At 44.2% G+C, this 14,414-nt stretch overlaps 1 protein-coding gene across 1 annotated transcript in view; it reads left to right on the plus strand.

The window, feature by feature from the left end:
* The window catches only part of MAP3K12 (mitogen-activated protein kinase kinase kinase 12), a 116,839-nt gene that overhangs the window by 72,116 nt on the left and 30,309 nt on the right, over positions 1 to 14,414 (plus strand). The gene's annotated exons all lie outside the window — the stretch shown is intronic.

Raw genomic sequence — 14,414 nt, forward strand, 5'->3', positions numbered from 1 at the left:
GAGATGGCAGTAAATCTGTATCGAGTCCTTGATCCCCAAGAGCCCACCTGCTCCCATGTATCCCGTTGTGCTTTCTAAGATCACTTGAGAGCACCATCTAAGGGAGGCATCCGCCACTGGTGGTCCCTGGGTCAAATCCAGCCCCCTGAGTGGTGCTGTCTTCCCACCACTCTCAACTGTGAAACTCAAGAGGGACAAAGAGGGTGCAGGTGAGCAGCGTCTGTGACAATGGGACAGCCGGAGACCATTTGGGGGGGGGGTTGGCACAGGACTTTGGCCCACGATCACCCACTCCCTTCTCCCAAGTGGTGGAAAGTATTTAACTCCTCTGTCAAAGTAGCTGCTGGACTAGGGAGTCTTCTAGTGAGTCAAGACTTTGGTCCGTCCAGCTCAGCGTTGGCTGATTGGCAGCAGACTCTCCAAGGTCTCGGGTCAAAGTCTTTCCTTCACCCTGATTCCTGAAGTCCTTTTTAAGTGGAGATTGGACCTGGGACCTGGGACTTACAAAGCGGAGACTTTAACCCCTGAGCTATGGCTCATCTCCAATAGCAGCCATGCATCATGTTTGAACAAAAACGGGAGTGAGGGAGATATTCTCAGTGGCCAGTCCACAGCTGTGGAACTCCTGTTGCTCTGGAGATTCATCAGGTGTCAAGCCTGAGTATCTTTTGGAAATGTCTGAGCATAGCTTTAAAGGGTCAGGGATAATCCAGTGTGAGAGTGGGTACATTTATATACCTTTCAAGTCTATGATCTTAGTAGCCTGTTCTATGCTCCTGCTGTTCTTAACATTGTTGTAACCGACACTGAGCTTTTGAGATGGTCTGATTTATAGGTTTGAATGAGTGAATCAATTTACGAATTAATTGGGGGAGGGGGGAATGACAGACCCAGGCCCAGGTTAGAGGTCTAGAAATTCTGCATCAGTGTGCTGAGCCCAGGGGTGCTTGCACCCATATCCGTTCAATTCTCAGCCTGTTTGCAGAGCCCAACCTTGGTTCCTCCAGCCTATTGACCTGAGTTCTGTTGAGCCACAAGGAAGCGCAGACCCATGGCTCTGCTCCTTCATGGCTGCATCGGCTCTGCTAGTAAGCAAAGGAGCTATTACTTTGGGAACTGAATTTGGATAGATGTGGCGGTGTCTTTCCATGAGGTGAAAGCACTTGGATGTACACAGGACTATGGGCCAGGGAGAGGGACCTTTGGTGATGAGAAGGGCTCCTGTCACTCAAGAGGAACTTGATGAAATCTGGGCAGTCAAGAGGCAGGGACACATCAGAAAAACACAAAATCACAGTGGAATCCCAGACTTAGGGAGCACTATCTGCCTCAATCTATTTGATAATATTTCTGAGTCGGATCCAGACTCAGTCATACTTGGAGTAGACCCATCAAAATCAATTGGACTTAAGTTAATCATGACTAACTTAAGCACCATTGATTTCATGTCAACTCTAAGTATGAATAAGTCTGGACCCAATCCTCTGTCTTTTCTCTTGGCTTTATGCAACGAGGGCAAGCCAAAATCTATCTTTCTGTCTGTCTGTATGGCATCAGCCAGCCAGCCATGCCTCTCACTGTATTGCAGGGATAGGCAACATGGTGACCACAGGCACCAATGTGCACCTGAACACCATTCTTGGTGCCCGCCAAGAGTCCCTACCCCCCACACACACACACTTAAAAAACAGCACTTTTTTGCAGGCAGCTGGGATTCCTGTGAAATCATTTTCTGTTGGTGCTGAAAATGGTGGGTTCAAAGGTATGTTTAGCGTGTTGGGGCTCAGCCCCCACCTCTGCCTTGTACTCACCCTTTCAGGCAGGTTACTTGCCCTTTGCCATGCCCTCCCATGGCAGCCATTTTGTGGTGGTGCCCAGGACAGTTTCTCCCATTGCCAAATGTGCCCACAGCCCAAAAAAGTTGCCTACCACTACTGTGCTGCATCTTGCCAGGGCTAGAGCTCAAGTGAACCCCATTGTGTCAGGAGGCAGAACTCCAAGAAGCCCTCATGAGTCCTTGAGTGCATCCCCAGATTTTTCATTTCTTAGCCAACGTCACAGAAGGGGCAGAAAATCCTACTGGTGACAGCCCTGTATCTCACCATCAGCTCTGTAGGCCTGCTATATCTCTCTGCATTGGTATATCTCTGTTTGTCTAACTATTGAGTGAGAGTTGTAGACATTTATCTGGCTATGCACTCACTCTTCTATATCTCACAATTCTTTCTCTGCTAGCAGTGCAGCCCTATAGCTGCATATCTAGGAGTAAGCCCCATTGAACATCATGGGACTTACTTCTGAGTAAACATGCATAGGATTGCACTGTAAATCTACATTTCCATCCATTCGGTCTGTCTGTCCTTCTGTGCATCCATCCATCTTCATTTTTTACTTCTCCCTCACTACTCTCCATCCTCTTCTTATTCTCTCTGCTGATGTCCAGCCATTCACAACCCCTCTGCCAGTCAAATTTGTCTTCCGTTTTCCCCCCTCAGGACTGGCGTCTCCCATAAAGAGTAGGATCCATTTAGTTGCCTCTCCAGAGGTCGGGGAGACTTCGAGGGACTGGCTAAAGCTGGCAGGACAGGGAGGGCCTGATTAACAAGAGGATGGAATGACCACACTTGGGCAAATGGGATTACCTAAACTAGAAAATGGTATCCTCCCCCCCCCCATGCACACACGCACACACACGCATGATTATTGCCTTGGCGAGGGTCAGCATCAAAAGTGGGCTTCTGTAAGGCTCTTGCATTCCCTGCCTCGTTTGCCTCCGTGATGATGAGAGAGGTGATGGTGAGGGCAAGGCAAAATCAATCGAGCGAGTCAGACTATTGCCCTGCATGCTGCCCTTGATAGTTCTACAAATGCCAGCCGCAAGAGACCCACGCGGGCACGGGCCTTCATTTGCATGCACAATGCTTATGAGCCAATCACTCACCTCACCAGCAGGGTACAAGTCAGGCACATCACTGGCGAGAGAGCAAGCATGCAGCCCATCCATGCTACAATGCCCAGCCAGAGAGAGAAGAGCTTGCAAAGCGGCTGCTCTTTTGGTGTGCCGGCACAGCCAGGATCTTGGGACATGACCCAGTCTTCTGTTATTAGTGACACATCTCCAGGTTTTCTGCAGCCACCCAGGGGCAAGTATGAGCTTCCTCTCCCTCCTGCTCTGTGCATTGTCGGTAAAATTATGGCAGCACTCTCTCTCACATGCACACGCCATAGCCTGTGATTCTATCCGAGTTCTATGGAGAAGATGGACAAGGGAGTTATCTGCCCTCCCTGGACCAATACACCCTGCTCTGCCACAGTCTATTCATATGACCTTGGGCATGTCATGTAATTGTTCTTCAGTTACCCACCATGGGATAATATCCCAGGTTGTGTGTCTTATTACAGTACAGCAATGAGGATAAAATCATTAAAAGACTATGAGTCAGTCCAGCCCTAAGGAGATAAAGAGCTGTATAAGCATATTAAGGAGAGAGTGAGAGAATCCCGTACACTGAGAGGGACAAGCAAGGGAAAAGTCAAAAGAAAGGAGTCCTAAATATTACAGTGCAATGGAAAATCTGGAGCCCACCCCCTACACAGTAATCAATGTGGTTTTGTTGTCTCTGTGTTTGAACAGGTGAAAGTCTTGGCTGTGTTCCAGCCAAAGTTAACACTTTTAAATCCCACTGTTTTCAGTAACAGAGTTAATCACCACATCTACGAAATGGGGATAATAATACTGGCCAACCTTTCAAGGTTGCTGGAAGACTGCTGGAAAACCTACCCTATACAAAAGCACAGAAATATGTCCCATTGAGATCAATGGGATTTCCTGTCAAGTAAGTGTTTGTTTATAAGATTGCAGCTGGGCAGAGTAATCCTGAGAGGGGTTGTGGGAGAGGGGGGAGGGGTGTGTCATCCACCACTTCCAAAGCTCTGCCAGCTTGTGTTGGCCATGGTGGCTGGTGGGGTGGACTTACTGACTTCTTTTTGTCTCCATCACATTTTTTTTTACCTTTGTCACCCTAAGGGTAGCATGGACAAGGGCGCTGAAGCTGGGACCTCATGGGGAAATGAGGGGCCTTGGAAAGTTTCCTAGTGGAAACACCAGCAGCGGTAGATCTATACCCGTGGAGCTTTCCATGGGAGTCATCCCCCCCCACCCCCATACTACAGGCAGAGCTCATGCCCACCAGCAGATGGGTACTTCGGTCCCATCCTAACCCCCTGTGACCATTGACAGCTGTCCACGTGGGTCAGGATCACACTCGAAGGCTACTAAGGCAATGTAAGAGAAATACTTTGAACACTCTCAAAGGGCACAATCCTATTGAGATAGTCAGCAGCCTCTGAAGTCAGAAGCTGCCTAGTATCCAATGCAGGGTGGCCATTCTGTAGAGGTGATCCCTGCCTCCATGCTCTGGCTGCCCTGCATTTTTGGCTAGATGGCCAATTTGGCTGTCTAGCTGCGGCTTCGGAGAGGGGGAGGGAAAGAGGCTGCACAGCGCATAGGAAGCTGCATAATACAGCTTCTGCAGTCCCCTCCCTGCCTCGAGACGGCCCCTTTCCCCCCATCTCCTCACTCCATTTCTGAGCATGGAGATGTAGCCGGCATGGAGAGAACCGCACTGGCCATGAGGGGGAAGAGGGGTTTCTGGGAACCACACTGGGAGCCCTGGCTCTGACCTCGGTTCCCAGAAACTGAAAAATCCTGTGGCCCCCTAGGCAGTGTCTAGTGGGCCATAGGATTGCTCCCTCCAGCACTAAATGAAAACTATTGTTGTTAATATTGTTATTTCTCTCCTACTGAAATCAATGGAATGTAAAACATATTTTACTTTGGGTAGATTATGCCTGTTATAGTTAAGCATGTTCTGCTCTCTCTAAAAAGAATAGAAAGAATGCCAGCATTCTTAGATAGCGCCACTTTCTATAGAACTTAGAATTAGTGGCCTATATATTTAGCATGTTCAAGACATCTCCCTAACACAAAAACTGCCATGTTTATACACCAACAGATGTTGGCCCCCAAACATTATCTCCTTGCCTAAGTGTTTTCTTCCAGAAGTGGTTGCATTAAAAGCTGGTTCTACTCTTTCATGTCCTTACCCACCTCTCCCACCCTATCTGTCTATAAACAGAATGGATATTTTCTGGCTAGGATGCTGGGTGAAAAGACAAATTGGGCAGGGATGGGATTAGAAGGATAAAAATGACCATTTGTCTCCTGCTCTTATGACCTAGTCTCCATCTCAAGGTTTGTATTCATGGTCTAAGCTTCCTATTTTTAGGCTTAAGCGTTGGGTGTCAGTGTAACCTGTCTTTATGTCCCTTCTAAGCTCTAGCTTTAATTGTCTCAAACACAAAGATCTTTCAATCATGTCCACACTTCATAAGGTTAAGTGCATATGTGTGCGCATGCGCATGCATCACTTTTCAAGGCCACTGTTTAACGCTTCCAGAGACCTTGTGACCTATATCTTATGTGTGCCTAGGTTTCCTATTATGGGCTGTCCACTTGTCAGTGCGGGAGAGAGCTTTCCAAGTGCAGGCAGATAAAAATCCAGGGCAAGTAGAGTGAATAGACTGGCTGAGTTACGCTGATGTCTTCATATCACCTAGTGACATGGCATTGGCCACTAGCAAGGTTTCCCTTCAATAATACCTTTGAATCCATGGCCAGCTGGCAGTTTTGCTCTGAGAGCAGCTCAAGCTGGAACATCCTGGGTGGGGAGGGGAAAGGGAACAGGTTCCAGCTGGAGGCTTCCCATTGGCTTCTTAGTTCCCCGAAATGAAAGGTAGGGTAGTGTGATCTATTTTACAGGACCAACTTCAGTTGGTGTAGAAGAGCCTTCCTGCAACCTTGCACCTGCAAGATGTGTTGGGCTATGTCTCCCATCACCCCCAGCCACCACAGCCCTTCATGGTACTGGTTGGGGGTGATGGGAGCTGTAGTTCATCTGGAGGTGCCAGTTTGGGGAAGGCTGGTGTAGAACTATGTGCGTTTGTGGGTTGCTTATTTATTTATTTATTTCTATGCCACCCAATAGCCAAAGCTATCTGGGTAATTCACAAAAATGGCAAACCTTAAAATACAAGATAATAAAACATAGTATAAAATGTTTAACATACAAAATGTAAAACAATTTAAACAGCTGAACAATTTCAATAAAATACTAGACATGATAAAGACAGCTGACATAAATGCCCCATTATATGCCATCAAATGCCTGGGAGTAGAGGACAGTCTTAACCAGGGCCTCAGTGGAGAGATCGTTCCATAATCAGGGGGGCCCCACTGACCAGGCCTTCTCTAATGCTGCCATCTTCCAAGCCTCCTTCGGGGTTCCACAGAATTCTTCATTGCAGACAATGGCTAATTCTCCTCATTCACTTAGCTGAGCTCTGCACTGTCTGCCCTCGTTCTCTGTCATGGCTGCAGAGATGGAGAAAATGTGAACAGTGCTTGACTCCTAACATGCTCAGGACTGCTTCTTATACCCACCATTGCTATTTGCCCAATGATACACACATCTTCATCATGTCTTAAGCATCTGTACAGCTCTTCTTAAGTATATGTTTCTGACTTTCCATATATGGTTAGCATAATATGTGTTTTCAAACCTGTGCATGCATACCCTTTGGATGTTGTCTGCTTGCTCCTTTAAGATGTGAATAGGAAGGAAACATGGATCAGAAGCAGCAAACCCACAGGGAATACACTGACAACAAAGAAGGCAGATGGTTGATGAATTCAGCACCATGGAGAGAGCCTGAGACATAGCAAAACAGAGCATTAAGGCCATATCTACACAACAAATTTAATAAACCGGTTTCAAGTGGCTGCCAACAATTAGGGATGTGTGAATATTAGGGACGCCATTTAGAGAGAGCAGGAGCCATTCCTTACCCCACCCTCCAGTTTCAGATCACCTGTGATTCTTCCTCAAAAGCACCTATATTTGTGGCCAACTCACTGGTTCTACAAATTGAGAGACTATTTCTACAAATGAACTAAGCTAAAAATGGGTGTATATTCTGGATGTGCATGAGAAAGACACACATTCTTTGGCTTTAAAAATGAAAGAAAGGTGGCTGTCCTGTGTTGGCAATGTTTGTAAAGTTGTTAAGTGTTTAAAAATGCAAAACTAATCTCTTAAATTTTGAATATATTCAACATGGGGCCTTTAACCCTTTCTGAAAATCTTGTCATTCCCTGCTATTGAAATCTGAAATGGCACCATTGGTGAATATGTGTGATTTTCTGTTTTGATGCATTAACCTCATACTTGTTCTTGCAGACAAAAGTCCTGAACATGCAACAAGTTTGAGAATATTGTCTGTGTGTGTGTGTGTGTGTGTGTGTTTTGGGGGGGTAGGAAATGGCAGCTGGATGTGCAAGCTGTTCCAAAGTTAAACCAATTGTGGATAATAATGTGTGAGCAAGAAACAATGATTTAGATCGACATTGTATTGGCTTTGGAGAAGTCTGTGCTCTTGAATGGGGAACATGATGCACAAATACAGCCAGTTGTGGATAATAATGTACGTGTGATGTGTAACAATAATTCTGATCCATATTGCAAAAACTAAAAATCTGCTTTTGTGCATAAGTATGGTGAACAGGAAATGTCAGCGCTTGGGAAGGCAGAAGTGTCTACGGAAATAATGGGAGAGGGTTTGTGCATCTCTAAAAAGAACCCTTGGAATATTAGTTTGTCAAAGAGATGAGGAGCAATCCCACAGGAACAGGCTGTGCTGGTGGCGGCTTTAATTCTGACCACTTGTCATCTGGCTTTGTGTGGCAACCCATTTATCAAGAACAACCCACTATACGAAGAATTAGACTTTCACCGCACTTCCCCAAAGCCACACTTGAGTGCTCTTGCAGAATGAGAGCTGTTCCTCTTGTGTTGAAACTCTTTCTAGCTAGCTGGGTGTGTGTGTTTATTTGTTTGTTTAGTACAGGGGTGGGGAACCTCAGGCCCAGGGGCCAAATCTGGCTCTCCTGGGGTCCCCAGACAGCCCCATCACCTTTCTCCCAACCATCGATCATTTGGTGGTTTCCTGGATTTTGTGCAGCTTTTTCCCCATTCTAAAAGGCTGTCAGTGTCATTCCACAAACTCAAATCACACTAGCAGAGCTCCATCTAATTTTTCCATTGTGCAAGCAGCTGTGTATTATGTTTGCTCAAGCAGCTGCACATGCATAATGCACAAGCAGTTGTGCAACCTGTTGAGCAGGCATGATGTACAACCAGTTGTGCAGGCCTATTGCACAGCCAGTTGCACAAGTGGATGTGCAAACATGACGTACAACTGGTTGCACAACCATGCTCTCACAACATAACTTTAGTTGGATTTTCCTCTTGCACGTAGTCCAGAACCTAGTTTCCACTACCACAACATCATTTGCTCTAGCAGAATGACACAGTTGGATACTGCCCTATATCTTTCACATACTGAGATATCCTACATGAAAGGTTTGAACAAGTGCTGTATAAATGCTAAAAGATTACTAATGTTTGCAGGACTGGTCATCTAACTTAGCAGGTGCATGTGTCTAAAAAAGAGATGGGAAATTACACCCCTGGGAGATGGTTATTATGATGTGCATAGCACCATTAACATGTGCTATTTAAATATAAAGATGTTATCAATTCTTTGGTCATTTGGTCCTTAGCTTTTTAACAGCCTGGTTCTCTTTTCCTTCTCAAAAGACTGGGATACATTGTATCTAGTTTTTCTGCACTTTTAAAATAGCAGATAGCTTTCTTTTGAAATAATGGTGACAGTCTTGGGGCATAACCAGGATTCAGTGCTTTGGGATCCATCTAAGACCAGGCACAGTTGCAGCGCCTCCTTTACACACCATAGAAGACTACCCTTGATCTCCCACAGAAGGAAGTTCCACAGCCAACAAAACCACCTCCCCACAGGCTGTCATCATGCAGTCTTGACACAGAGATGTTTTTGTCAAAAGGCTGCTCCCCACTGTCTTTTTTTTTTTAAATCTCCCTCTGTTCTCTCCCATTGCCCTCTTTTCTCACTGCCCAATGCACTTTGAATTAATTCTCTTCTTCTGAACATATGCTATCATCTTCTCTTCCTCCCTGGAAATAAAACCTCCCAAACCTGTTTGTTTGTTTGTTTGTTTTTCCTTCTTGCTTTGCATTCAGGAAGGGGGTTAAGACACATCTTTTTAATTTTGATTTTTTAAAAATGTTTTGGTTTTAAAAGTTGTTTTTAACTTTTTACTATATTTTTATTTGTTTATGATTTTTGCTTTCAGAATTTTTGTAAGCTACCTTGTTTGGTTCCAGAAAGGCAGTATAGAAATGCATCCAATCAAGTAATTAATGGTTGATTGATTATATTCTGACTGTATCACACACCAGTGGAAGCTTCCCTTAGGGCTAAAAGGACCTTCAGGGGGGAGGGGATTTTCATTGGGTTAAGCCCAAACCAGCCCCATCTCCATGCGCCACGGTTCTGATCCTGATCAGATGTCCCAATGGCTGCTGTTCCTTTTTTTTTTTTTTAAGATCTATGCAATTATAAGTGATGCTTTTAGCTTCACATGCACTTTGGCCCTCTGCTTTTCATTAATTCTAAATATTAACAGTTCTGCTTTAAATTAATATTCACAAAGCGACAAATGATGAAATACACATGCAGCCCTTTTTGTTTTAAAGGGCAGCAGTTTGGTTGGTTGGGTTTATTTAAAATGTTTATGTCCCGCTTTTCCACATTATAGGTGTATATAAAATACAATTCACATGTATATATTTTAAATGTCACCGGACAGGTTAACATAACTAGAATAACTAAAATGCATTAAAATAACAAGCACAGGTGAGGAAAGGCAACCCTTGCAGTTGAACCAGCATTTTATTTGCTGTTATGGACGTCTGTCAATCAAGCTGCGAAGGCTGGCAGAAATACACCCCACAGCTGAGAGATGCACCATGAGTTCTCCTTTTATAGTTACGTCTGTCTTCATTTTCTGATGCTAAACTTCCTTTTCTTGCTCACTGCTCTGATCATGTAATCCCCTTGGCACTTTTAAGACCATCTTTGTTGGCTTTGCCATGCACTGTATTACATTAAAGCTTCTTAGTGTCCTGTCTAAAGGTCTCTTCTTGTCTCCCTTTTCTTCTGGCTTCCCATTAAGCTTCCCATGAAGCTCCCCATTCGTTCCAGTCCAGGTGTTCCATCTCCTTAATCAATCCATTTGTTTGGGGCTCTTACAGATCTCTTTGTGGCTTTTCCCATGTTAACCTCTCCCACCCACACCCACCCCCCTCCAGCTTGCTTTTTGTCTCTCCAGAACTCTTGATAAGATTTCTTTTACTTTGCCCATATTTTAAGTCCCTTTTAGAGGCCTACTTTTGTTACGCTGCTTCCGGGGAAACTGGTTTAGAAGGAATTGTGTTTGTTTAACTAGCAGCCACGTTTAATTTGCATTAGATTGTGATGGTTTTGTATTTACTACTTGCTGCTACCTCCGAAATAGACACTGTACTGTAGGCTGCACAAGAGGGCTTGCAATCTACTTTAGATGGATGGACAAGAGAGGGAAGGAAAGCGGGGAGAGGTTAGTGATGGGCAATGAGTAGCAGGGATTGTGGAAGATTGAGGGAGCATCAGTTGGTTGTGGAAGAGCAGTTAAGATGGTGCAGGAAAGGAAGGAGCTGGTTTTGAGAAGGCACCAGGACAGAGAAATAGCATGATCAGTCAAAGAGATGGAGGATGTTTTAGGAGAGGCCAGAAACAGGAGAGAGAGACAGAGACTGCTGGCAGCTACTGAGTTTGGGAAGAAGGAATGAGAACCGGCATCTGAGGAGGCAAGGGGGGAGAATACAGGGCTTGTGCATACAAGCTACTTTGTATGTCTGAGGCGTGGAGGCAGGAGGGTTATTAAAAAGGGTTTTGTTCGTGGAGCAAATATATATCATGTTTTTTAGTCCTGCCCCAAAATGGTAAATTTGGGGGTGATGGTAAAAGATGAAATTATGAAAATTGTAGGTATTGAGCTCTCTTTGGACCCACTGATATTTTTTTTAATTTGGATGTGTTAAAGATACAGCCCCAACTGTTAACCCCCCAACAACTGATGATTGGTGTATGAATGTTTGGGGTATGGCCTTGATGATGATGTTAATTAATATGATTAGTCAGGGAGGGACAATCAGTAAATAATGTTTTTGTAGAAAAATTGAGTCCCTTTATTTTTTATAGTTAGGTCATTTTGTTAGTTCAAAACAGTTCCAAAATTACAGAAGGCCTAGAGGACCCAGAAGACTCAAACCCCTTGCCTTTTCTACTTCCCCTCCCACTACTGTTTTTAGAAGGCTGCTGGTGGGCCGGGGAGGGCATAAGGTGTCTAAAATTGGAGGGAGGGAGGGAGGGAGGGAGGGAGGGAGGGAGGGAGGGAGGGAGGACAGACATGGGACTTATAGATTTCTTTAAGTTCCCTTATACCTTTTCTTCCATAATTCAGACCTATTCACAAAGTTGATCTCAGAAGTCACAGTGTAAAACATATGCTCAAAATTTACAGACAATTGTACATTTCTTATCCAGTGGTTAGCACAATCTGTCCATTCCTTTATAAGATATCCCAGTGTTGCTTTCTTTCTTTGGTTCATATGGAATACGTTAACTTTTACAAAACACATACTTTGTTTTCCTTTTCACATATGCTTGGGGATTTCCCTCCAACCTCCAATACTTGGCATATAAGATTGTAACTGCTGAAATCCTTTAGGATCTCATCTCCTGGATCATGGCAGCAAGATTTGTGGTATACGGTAAAAGGAGTATGACAGGATCTAAATCTATGTGGTCAAGCGAGGTTTGAAGTGTTATTTAAATATTTTGTTCCAAATTTACAGGGTATTTCAACCAGGATTCTGCCTTCCACAAAAAGAAGGGCTCTGTGAGGTTCCTCTGCGCCATTTTTTGGGATCCCCATCCCCCACCATGCCACAGCTCACCTCATTCAACAGGGTCTCCTGATTTTCCTGATTCTCTCTGTAGCATTTCTAGGGGGCTGGAGGGGCTGCCGTAGAAAAGAGGGGGCAAGGAAGTCTACTTCTTTCAGTGCAGTTGATCCAGCTTCAGTCTGGATCCAATCCATCAAGTTTAAATCTAGTTGTTGACAGAAGATAGTATTTTTTTAACACATTTCCCCCTTTACTTTACAGGCAAAAATATGGGTGGAATCCATTGGCTGTTTGGAGATTTTCTTTATGGTTCTTTATAACAGCAAATTATATTTAGTCTCTTTTCCAACATCAGAGGAGAGCGTTGGATAGATGTTGCCTCATGTGTCGCTGACTGTATATGAAATAAAATCATACCATATTGCAGAAAAATCAGATATTTTAACTTTGTCTTTAGCTAATTTGATAGATTAATTTTTCTGCCATAGCTATTTGCCACAGCTCCATCTACCAAGACTTCAGTGTTAAAAGTTCTGCAGTGCTCCAGCTTTTAGCTGTTACCCTGTTAGGTGCCATCAGCATGAACAGTTCTGTGATTCTGGATTCTGGATTCTGTGAGCATCCTCCAGGGGCTATGCAAAATTTTACAACCTCCCACATCAGGCACTTATTTTGCTGTCTTGTGCCAGCCATCTACCCACATTCTAATTTTTTCATAATATTTCAAGTTATAATTACTAATTTGTACAAATTTAGCTACTTGGACTTTGTCATTATTACATAATTAGTTTATTACCTCTTTTTAAGTTTAGTTTCACTTTTGTGTATAGTGAGGCAGGGAGGTGTAGGAAGAGGGGGTTGGGGCTTTGCAGGATATCCCAACACATTAGAGAGGTTCCACAACCCAAAAAGAGGGGGTTGAGAACTACAGTATGTATTAGACCAATACCTTTGAGCAACTGATCAAGTGATAAAAAGTATCATGTTCCTTCTTGCTTTTCCAACAGAGTGGATTACAGGATCTTCTACATGAGGCATTTATCATGCACTCATCATTCCCTACTTGCTGTTGTTTATGGGTTCTTTACACAGCATTGTAACCCTACAGTTTTGCTTCTGTGTCTAACCAGCTCTTTCCGTGAGTTTTTTAGAGCAGGGAAAATGTGGCATTTAATTGTGAAAGCGAATGCTCAATTTCCTCTTGTGTATTTGCGCTATTTTGCTATACCACAGTGCCACCTAGAGGTTATATAGTGGAAAACAAGGAAAGGAAATGCTCCTCGTGTAGTGCTCGGGATCCCAATTCTGTGATGAAACTGAAAGTAGATACACCAGAATCACAGCCGATTAACAGCCTCTTAGGGTTGTTAGAGACATGGCCTCTTAGGGTCAAAGCAGTTGCTTTAGTTTAGTTTCACTTTCCATTCTGTTTGTTGGCAGTTGTTAGTTATGCCAGACAGGAACTAGAAGAAGCCCTGTCTTGTGTCTAATAATAAAGTTCTTGACTGTTGCTCTACTGGGTGTTTGTGGCTTTTCATGGCTGAGGTTAAGCTGGTATGGAGTAATTTTGATTTGTTGTACTATACAGTGTTATCTGGTTTACTGGCTAACTTATTCTGCCTGTTTTATGAGATTTTTGTTCTAAGTGTATCACTGTCCTGACCCTGTGGGGAAAAGGGCCAGGGTCAAAAATCTAACTGAACAAATAAATACATAAATAGCACAAACTCACAAAGAATGACTGAAACAGTGGTTTGAAAATTAGGCATAGAGGGAAGAGTGATGATTGGTTTACAGCAGGGGTGGACAACATGCCATACCCGCTGCCACAAAAAAACTTTTTTTAATCCCCAAAATGTCCACATTAGTGCTACAGAACTCTAAATGAGCCAAATCTAGCTAGTTTTGAAGCTAAAGTTGACCCATATAATGCTCCGTAGTTTAGCGCTCCATAGCACTAATGCAGGCATCTTTTGCTAATTTCCCCTCCCCCAGCATGTACCCGGGGGTGCCCCATGGAGTACAGCATGTGGGGGGCAAAAAATGGCCCCCAGAGCCCCCCCAAATTTCCCACCCATGGTTTACATCCTCTAATATTAAGCTCAAACTACATAGAACCTTAAATCAGGAACATTCTAAGGGGCCAAGCCAAATTACACGTTACAGACAAGTACATGTACTCTGCAGTAAAAACCAGCTTAAGAAGTGAGCAATTTTCAGCAGAGAAGCAATAGAGAGGGATGCTTTACCCCTCCCTGCTCACCAGTTTTCCACAGCAACACTCCCCCCACACACACATAGTGCCCCAGACATGTCTTTACTCTCACAAGCACACATCTGGAACCCTACCAGGGGAGCAGCTTGGGTGGGGGAGTCACAGCAGAAAAACGGAGGGCAGGAGAAGCTTTACGCAGGCAGCACTCCCCCACCACTTCTCCACTGAAAATCACACCCTCCCAGAGCTGCTTT

Source organism: Heloderma suspectum, chromosome 2 (assembly GCF_057233095.1).
Source record: "Heloderma suspectum isolate Gila_16-S chromosome 2, 16-S_ref, whole genome shotgun sequence".
In the NCBI taxonomy this organism is placed as follows: domain Eukaryota; kingdom Metazoa; phylum Chordata; class Lepidosauria; order Squamata; family Helodermatidae; genus Heloderma; species Heloderma suspectum.